The sequence below is a fragment of the Convolutriloba macropyga genome, unplaced genomic scaffold (genome assembly GCF_964194025.1).
Source record: "Convolutriloba macropyga unplaced genomic scaffold, txConMacr16.3 SCAFFOLD_3418, whole genome shotgun sequence".
In the NCBI taxonomy this organism is placed as follows: domain Eukaryota; kingdom Metazoa; phylum Xenacoelomorpha; order Acoela; family Convolutidae; genus Convolutriloba; species Convolutriloba macropyga.
In genome coordinates, this window is record NW_027449219.1 from 1,972 (window position 1) to 11,656 (window position 9,685).

The window sequence follows — 9,685 nt, forward strand, 5'->3', positions numbered from 1 at the left end:
TGTTTCAGCTTCCGCTTACTAGAAACAACATAATACTAGTCTCATTAAGTTCCGTCTCTTTGCAATTTTCTTATGAAGAAAATTCGCCATCACAATGACTCCAGCAGTTCTTGATCAAGGAATGCAATCATTGATCAGAATGCTATTATTTGAATCGGTTCTGCTTTAAGTGTTCCAATTTTATTGGAAGCACCAACAATAGAACATCAATGTGTTCAATCGAGAGTTATATAACCCTGAATCGGACGCAGTCAACAGCCGAAGCCGAGACCGCCTTTTGCGTTAGAGAGGTCGGTAAACAAATCTTGCGATTCATACCGAATTAACACATATAGCTGTGCTCCTCTTCGTAAAGCGAGCCAAGTGATCCCCTGTTGAAGGATGTATTTGGACCAATCTAGTAGCATTTGGTTTCCAACAAGCTCTCCCAAGTTAGCTTACTTATTGGGCTTTTCAACCAATTCGGTTGGCTACAAGCATCATCAAAGTACTAGCCACAGTTTGATCGCAAAATTCTACGACTTTCACATGTTGATGTTTCGGCTTGCGCTTAGCCTACTATAAGCAACATAATACTAGTCATATCATAGAGCGTGATCAGCTTGTGACGTTCTCATGATGAAGTTTCACCAACAGTGTCTCACTTCGAGCTTAAATCCAGCTACTAGTAACTACACAGTACTGACTGCAACGATAACTTTTATCTATACCTTTCACATGCTGCGCTTTCGGCCAGGGCCTACTAACGTCAACATAATACTCGATATAAACTTTTGTTCATGATGCAGCTTCCCCATGCAGAAGTTTCGCCTTCAAATGCTCTCTTGGCCATATGACGTAAGAAAAGGTTACTAGTAACATCACAGTACTAGCCACAGTTTGATTGCAAAATTCTACGACTTTCACATGTTGATGTTTCGGCTTGCGCTTAGCCTACTAGAAGCAACATAATACTAGTCATATCATAGAGCGTGATCAGCTTGTGACGTTCTCATGATGAAGTTTCACCAACAGTGTCTCATTTCGAGCTTAAATCCAGCTACTAGTAACTACACAGTACTGACTGCAACGCTAACTTTTATCTATACCTTTCACATGCTGCGCTTTCGGCCAGGGCCTACTAACGTCAACATAATACTCGATATAAACTTTTGTTCATGATGCAGCTTCCCCATGCAGAAGTTTCGCCTTCAAATGCTCTCTTGGCCATATGACGTAACACAAGGTTACTAGTAACATCACAGTACTAGCCACAATTTGATCGCAAAATTCTACGACTTTCACATGTTGATGTTTCGGCTTGCGCTTAGCCTACTATAAGCAACATAATACTAGTCATATCATAGAGCGTGATCAGCTTGTGACGTTCTCATGATGAAGTTTCACCAACAGTGTCTCACTTCGAGCTTAAATCCAGCTACTAGTAACTACACAGTACTGACTGCAACGATAACTTTTATCTATACCTTTCACATGCTGCGCTTTCGGCCAGGGCCTACTAACGTCAACATAATACTCGATATAAACTTTTGTTCATGATGCAGCTTCCCCATGCAGAAGTTTCGCCTTCAAATGCTCTCTTGGCCATATGACGTAAGAAAAGGTTACTAGTAACATCACAGTACTAGCCACAGTTTGATTGCAAAATTCTACGACTTTCACATGTTGATGTTTCGGCTTGCGCTTAGCCTACTAGAAGCAACATAATACTAGTCATATCATAGAGCGTGATCAGCTTGTGACGTTCTCATGATGAAGTTTCACCAACAGTGTCTCATTTCGAGCTTAAATCCAGCTACTAGTAACTACACAGTACTGACTGCAACGCTAACTTTTATCTATACCTTTCACATGCTGCGCTTTCGGCCAGGGCCTACTAACGTCAACATAATACTCGATATAAACTTTTGTTCATGATGCAGCTTCCCCATGCAGAAGTTTCGCCTTCAAATGCTCTCTTGGCCATATGACGTAACACAAGGTTACTAGTAACATCACAGTACTAGCCACAATTTGATCGCAAAATTCTACGACTTTCACATGTTGATGTTTCGGCTTGCGCTTAGCCTACTAGAAGCAACATAATACTAGTCATATCATGGAGCGTGATCAGCTTGTGACGTTCTCATGATGAAGTTTCACCAACAGTGTCTCATTTCGAGCTTAAATCCAGCTACTAGTAACTACACAGTACTGACTGCAACGATAACTTTTATCTATACCTTTCACATGCTGCGCTTTCGGCCAGGGCCTACTAATGTCAACATAATACTCGATATAAACTTTTGTTCATGATGCAGCTTCCCCATGCAGAAGTTTCGCCTTCAAATGCTCTCTTGGCCATATGACGTAACACAAGGTTACTAGTAACATCACAGTACTAGCCACAATTTGATCGCAAAATTCTACGACTTTCACATGTTGATGTTTCGGCTTGCGCTTAGCCTACTAGAAGCAACATAATACTAGTCATATCATAGAGCTTGATCAGCTTGTGACATTCTCATGATGAAGTTTCACCAACAGTGTCTCATTTTGAGCTTAAATCCAGCTACTAGTAACTACACAGTACTGACTGCAACAATAACTTTTATCTATACCTTTCACATGCTGCGTTTTCGGCCAAGGCCTACTAACGTCAACATAATACTCGATATAAAATTTTGATCATGATGCAGCTTTCCCATGCAGAAGTTTCGCCTTCAAATGCTCTCTTGGCCATATGACGGAACACCAGGTTACTAGTAACATCACAGTACTAGCCACAGTTTGATTGCAAAATTCTACGACTTTCACATGTTGATGTTTCGGCTTGCGCTTAGCCTACTAGAAGCAACATAATACTAGTCATATCATAGAGCGTGATCAGCTTGTGACGTTCTCATGATGAAGTTTCACCAATAGTGTTTCATTCGAATTGGTTCTGCTTTAAGCTCTCCAATTGTTTTGGATGAACCAGTTTTGCCCTTCGAAGCCACTTTTGTGAGCTTTTGTGGGTCTTTACCAAGAGGATATACCTCAAGGCCTCTTTCAATTCCTTTAAGTTCTTTCAACTCCTTTACAGTTTCTAGGTTCACATAGCTGCAAACCTTATTTCTAGTTTTAAGTCTGGCCAACTTGGGGAGAGTTGGTGCAGACCGTGACCAATTCTAGTAGGATGCCACAACAAGAATGTGATCAACTTAGCTTGTCGATGAACCTGCCCCACATTCAAACAACTCTATCGCCTTTTCCTCGTATAGTTATATGCGAGGGCCTCTCATAGAGAGCGCTGTTAGCAACCTTTTCCACATAGACGATAAAGTTGTGAGTGTTTTGCACATGGCTGTTGTCATCACCACGTGACGAGTCAACTCAGCTTGACTCTCTACACTCCGACAAGCTTTGCACATACGCCTTTAGTTCAGTATGTGTCTTTAATCTGACTCCGGTGCCTCAAGCCGGAAAAATTGTCAGATTATGATCATTATCGGTTAGTCATCCCGATGCAAGATCGTATCGTACTGTCTTTGTCTACCTCCAGATTCCGAAGAACAGGAGGAGACTCTCCCAGACCTACATATCTGGGAGAATGTTCAGAGGGCGAGAAGCTGTGGATTACTCTCCCCTAAGAACTGACTAAACTTTACCCTCGTCCAAGGTAAGTTTATTTTAGCTAGCCTTCTATGTAAAGGATCTGAGGCTAAGCTGTGTTTTTTCGAGCCTTTGGCTCGGAGCAAGTTCAGTGGGCGCCCCGAGTAGCTCAACTCTTTCCCACTGAACAGCGCAACGCTCTGTCACTCGCTGGGATTTTTGCGTGTCGGTTCTAACCACGCGACTTGTGGACCTTTTTAGGCCTTTCTCATTCACAAGTCTATAGCTGGGCTTCTATAACCCAGCTTCTGAGATCTAGATAGCTGCAGTTCTGCTAGGCTGCTTTTGCTAACTAGTCTCCCTTTAAGCAGTCCCTTGCCATGACTGCTGAACTATGTATCCACACAAGTAGTTTTTGAGCTCGATACATAATTCGAGATTGGTTGCCAAGCAATCTCTAGCGACAGAGCGTCATGCGCACTACAGACATGGCCTCTACCAGCAGCCATGCCCGAAGGAATCAATCACTGATCCTTCCGCAGGTTCCCCTACGGAAACCTTGTTACGACTTTTACTTCCTCTAGACAATTAAGCTCGATCCGCTTCATCCCGTTGCCGGAGACCGAAGTCCCAACAGTAGGAATTTGCAATTCTTGCTTAACTATCCAATCAGTAGTAGCGACGGGCGGTGTGTACAAAGGGCAGGGACGTAATCCCTATGAGTTGTTGACTCATAAGTACCAGGAATTCCTGGTTCACGTCTGCAAGTTACAACAGACGATCCCCTTGAAGCGCTGTACTTTTCTCTGATTGCCCAGTCCATTTCGGACCAAGGGCTGAGTACTCAATCTAAAAGTACACAGTGTAGCGCGCGTGCAGTCCAGAACATCTAAGGGCATCACAGACCTGTTATAGCCTCACTTCATCTGCGGTATTTAATTCCGCATAGTTCCTCTAAGAAGTGTTTGAATTCACATATAGTGAATTTCATTATTTAGATGGAGAAGATCTCGTTCGTTATCGGAATTAACCAGACAGATCACTCCACTAACTAAGAACGGCCATGCACCACCGCCCATATAATCATGAAAGATATTCAATCTGTCAATCCTTAAGATGTCTGGACCGGGTGAGTTTTCCCGTGTTGAGTCAAATTAAGCCGCAGGCTCCACTCCTGGTGGTGCCCTTCCGTCAATTCCTTTAAGTTTCGATTTTGCAACCATACTTCCCCCGGAACCAATAAACTTTGGTTTCCCGGTTAATCTCTTGCCAAGTCAAGATCGACTTTGACAAATTGTAGGTTGGTATAGTTTATGGTCAGAATTACGAGGGTATCTAATCCTCTTCAATACTCTGACTTTCGTTCTTGATTAATGAAAACATTCTTGGCAAATGCTTTCGCAGTAGTTTGTCTTGCCACGATCCAAGAATTTCACCTCTAACGTAGCAATACAAATGCCCCCGTCTGTTCCTTTCAATCATTACCGCACTCAGCCAACCGGCATCAATCGAGTAGCGGGTCATTCTCCATTATTCCATGCTTTATTATTCGATCCCAAAGGATGCTTTGAACACTCTAATTTTCTCAGGGTGAAAACACCGTTTCCACAGTTCGTCACATTTAAGTGCAAACTATTTCTTCGATGCGAAGGATGAGCGGAACGAGTCAACAGATTTAACTGAAGACCATGTTGCCGTTCTACTCAAACAGATCCAACTATGAGCTTTTTAAACGCAGCAACTATTGCATACGCTTGTAGAGGCTGGTATTACCGCGGCTGCTGGCACCAGACTTGCCCTCTACTCGTTCATCAATGGAGCTTTTAAGTCCATTCCATTCTGATTACAAACCATAAAGGTTCATATCATTATTTCTAGTCACTACCTCCTCGTGCGGAGAGTGGGTAATTTGCGTGCCTGCTGCCTTCCTTGGATGTGGTAGCCGTTTCTAAGGCTCCCTCTCCGGAATCGAACCCTGATTCCCCGTTACCCGTCACAACCATGGTAGTCCGTTACACTACCATCATAGGTTGATAGGTCAGAAATTCGGAAGTTCCGTCCCCAAGCCGAAGCTATCTGGGATCTTTCAGTTACTAGGACTCATCACGGGATGTGTCTGTACTTAGCAAATCACCCGGTGTAGTCTTGTAAAAGTCTCCGACAGTGTCGGACAATCAGCATGCATTAGCTGCAGGGTTACCGCAGTTATTCATTTAGCTTGCAAATCAACTAATAGATAGTAACTGATTTAATGAGCCATTCGCGGTTCCACTTTTTCAAGCTTCGCTTGCACATGCATGGCTTAGTCTTTCAGACAAGCATATGGCAACTGACAGGATCAATCAGTTTAATTGTACTTTGAACAATCTTTCGATTTGTTCGAATTTAGAAAGACATAGCCTTGCGGCCTCGTCAATCTTGCTTTGAGCTTTTTAAATCACGAAGAGTTTCAATGCATGCTTTGGCATGGCTACTAGTTACTACACAGTACTCTACACACTTAGAGTTACCCACGATTACACATTTCACATGCTGATGTTTCGGCTCGCGCGTACTAGAAACAGCATAATACTATGTGTACTGGTAGATAGCGCTCTGTGAGCATTTCCCATGAGCAGGTTTTGCCCTCCAAATCTCTGTTCTACTGTTACCAATACCGGCTAACAACTGTATCATACTAGGGAGAATTGACTCATGATTTAAAAACCAGATGTTCACATGTCGATGTTTCGGCTCTCGCCTACTAGAAACAACATAATACTAGTCTGTTAAAAATCTCAATCACGCCGCCTCTTCAGATACAGAAGTTTTACCTTTTATTGGTTAGAGAACAGCTTTCCAGCTGTCGACATGGTTACTAGTAACAACACCGTACTCAACACAAAAACTTTTCAACTTCACAACTTTCACATGCTGATGTTTCTGCTTTCGCATACTAGAAACAGCATAATACTTATTGTTTTGTCAAGTAATTTGTGTGTCTTTCCCATGTGAAGTTTCACCGGTCAACAATGTTTCCCTGACCAATTACGGCTACTAGTAGCTGTATAATACTAGGGAAAATGATTGAGGATTTAATATCAGATTTTCACATGTTGATGTTTCGGCTTTCGCCTACTAGAAACAACATAATACTAGTCTGCTAAGAAATCTCGCTCAAATTGCCTTTTCACATACAGAAGTTTCACCTTCTATTGGTTAGAGAACAGTTCTCAGCTGTCGACATGGTTACTAGTAACAACATCGTACTCAACACAAAAATTCTTCAACTTCACAACTTTCACATGCTGATGTTTCTGCTTTCGCGTACTAGAAACAGCATAATACTTATTGCTTTGTCAAGAAGTGTGTGTGTCTTTCCCATGCGAAAGTTTCACCGGTCAGCAATAATTGCCGTGTCCAATTAAGGTTACTCATAGCTGTATAATACTAGGGAAAATGATTGAGGATTTAATATCAGATTTTCACATGTTGATGTTTCGGCTTTCGCCTACTAGAAACAACATAATACTAGTCTGCTAATAAATCTCGCTCAAATTGCCTTTTCACATACAGAAGTTTCACCTCTTCTTGGTCACTGTACAGATGATGCTGTCTGTTCTTTATTTGGTTCTGCTTATTATAAGGAGGGGCATCACTCCTTCCTCCTTGGTTTGCATGCATTAAGCCTGCTTTGTGAAAAGCGTATCTTTCTAGCTTTTCTTCGCCTTACTCGAGTAGGACGATACAATCCAGACATTAGTCAGTCTTGGTGTAAAGTCACTGAGTATTATTCGGTTCTGCTTTATTCAGCAATATGCTGTATAATTGTTGTAATTTGCGAACATATTTGTTCTCAGTTCCGAACTACTAGCGACGACAGATTACCAGCGGTCATGAGCCATCAAGGTAGTTCTTTGGTGCATCAAGTAGAGAGGTGCCATCAAACAACACTTCCCTAATAATGCTACACACATAGAATTTGCTACAGTGCAGCTTTTTACTTTGCAAAATTTGCGCACAAATTTTGCATAGAATAAATGTTTTATCAAGATTTTTAGATCCCCTCCCTTGAGAGAACGTTACTCCTTTAAGTGAACACCCCGCGGCGTCCTGTTGTTATTGCTTATAACCATTTCGCAAGCCGGAGGCATAATGCACTACGCAAGCCGCTACTTTGGCACAGAGGCACCTAGTTTTACACCCGGGACTTCAGGTGGCCCAGTTTTACACCCAGTACAGCGGTGCCAGTTGGTAACCCGGTGGATCCTCGGAGACCAGACATGATCATAGATCAAACCCGATGTATGCTACTCCTGAACGTATAGTATCTCCACTGTGCAATGAAATTATCGTTCGTTTCGGGCCTTCCTATACGTTCAGCAGACAATCGCTAGGAATTCACCTCGTGACCCGTGGTGACCACACTGGATTTCAAGTTTATTGATTTGGACAGACCTGTCATTTATTTTGCTTTTCAGCTTCAGTTCTGCTCGATCTAGCTTGCCTAAGGCTTGATCTCGCTTTGCTCACCCCTGTAGGAGCCTCTACTAGTACCACTCGGAGTAATGGGGAATCCACCAGACCTAATCGATGAATGCCATCAAACAACAAACATCATACCCGGCTTCATCAGGCATATTTTATTACTTCCGAGAGGTACTTTAGTATCAGATCTTTCTCCATGCCTCTTATGAGGACCCGTCAGACCTTTCGGTTTATCGTTTAGCTTCAGTCCTGCTCGATCTAGCTTTCCCAAGGCTCGATCTAGCTCTATTCGCCCCACTAGAGGGCTCTCTAAGACCCCTCGGTCTTAGTGTTAGCTCCGGTACTGCTCGGTCGTGCTTTCTGAAGGCCCGACCCAGCTTTAGTTAGATTCTCGTACTTTCTCTTGGCCTCTCTAGGAGGACCAGACAGACCTCTCGGTCTATCGTTTAGCTTCAGTCCTGCTCGATCTAGCTTGCCCAAGGCTTGATCAAGCTCTATTCGCCCCGCTAGAGGGCTCTCTAAGACCCCTCGGTCTTAGTGTTATCTTCTGTAATGCCTAACCAAGCTTACTACAGGCCTTGGTCAGGTCTTTATCGGTCACCGATTAGTAACAGACCAATCATAGGGCCTTCCACCCTATCCGGGTTGAGGTCTTTAGTCCAGCCATATTTTGACAAGACACCTCTCCCTAATAATGCCCCACACATAGAATTACTGTCCATGCAGTATTTAACTTGTGTTTTTTTCTAAAATTTGATTTTCACTTTTTGGAGGTTCATTTGCTCCTCTGACACTCTTTCAGCTTCAATCTTACTCGATCTAGCTTTCCCAAGGCTCGATCTAGCTCTATTCGCCCCACTAGAGGGCTCTCTAAGACACTTCGGTCTTAGTGTTAGCTCCGGTCTTGCTCAATCGTGCTTGCTGAAGGCGCGATCAAGCTTTAGTTAGCTTCTCGTACTTCCTCTTGGCCTCTCTAGGAGGACCAGACAGACCTCTCGGTCTATCGTTTAGCTTCAGTCCTGCTCGATCTAGCTTTCCCAAGGCTCGATCTAGCTCTATTCGCCCTGCTAGAGGGCTCTCTAAGACCCCTCGGTCTTAGTGTTAGCTCCGGTACAGCTCGGTCGTGCTTGCTGAAGGCCCGATCAAGCTTTAGTTAGATTCTCGTACTTTCTCTTGGCCTCTATAGGAGGACCAGACAGACCTCTCGGTCTATCGTTTAGCTTCAGTCCTGCTTGATCTAGCTTTCCCAAGGCTCGATCTAGCTCTATTCGCCCTGCTAGAGGGCTCTCTAAGACCCCTCGGTCTTAGTGTTAGCTCCGGTACAGCTCGGTCGTGCTTGCTGAAGGCCCGATCAAGCTTTAGTTAGCTTCTCGTACTTTCTCTTGGCCTCTCTAGGAGGACCAGACAGACCTCTCGGTCTATCGTTTAGCTTCAGTCCTGCTCGATCTAGCTTTCCCAAGGCTCGATCTAGATCTATTCGCCCTGCTAGAGGGCTCTCTAAGACCCCTCGGTCTTAGTGTTAGCTCCGGTACAGCTCGGTCGTGCTTGCTGAAGGCCTGATCAAGCTTTAGTTAGCTTCTCGTACTTTCTCTTGGCCTCTCTAGGAGGACCAGACAGACCTTTCGGTCTCTTGCTTAGCTTCAGT

General features: G+C 43.6%; 1 pseudogene; it reads right to left on the reverse strand.

Moving 5' to 3' along the window:
* Positions 1 to 231: 231 nt before the first annotated feature.
* LOC142354878 (5.8S ribosomal RNA) lies at positions 232 to 383 on the reverse strand (annotated as a pseudogene).
* Positions 384 to 9,685: the final 9,302 nt, after the last annotated feature.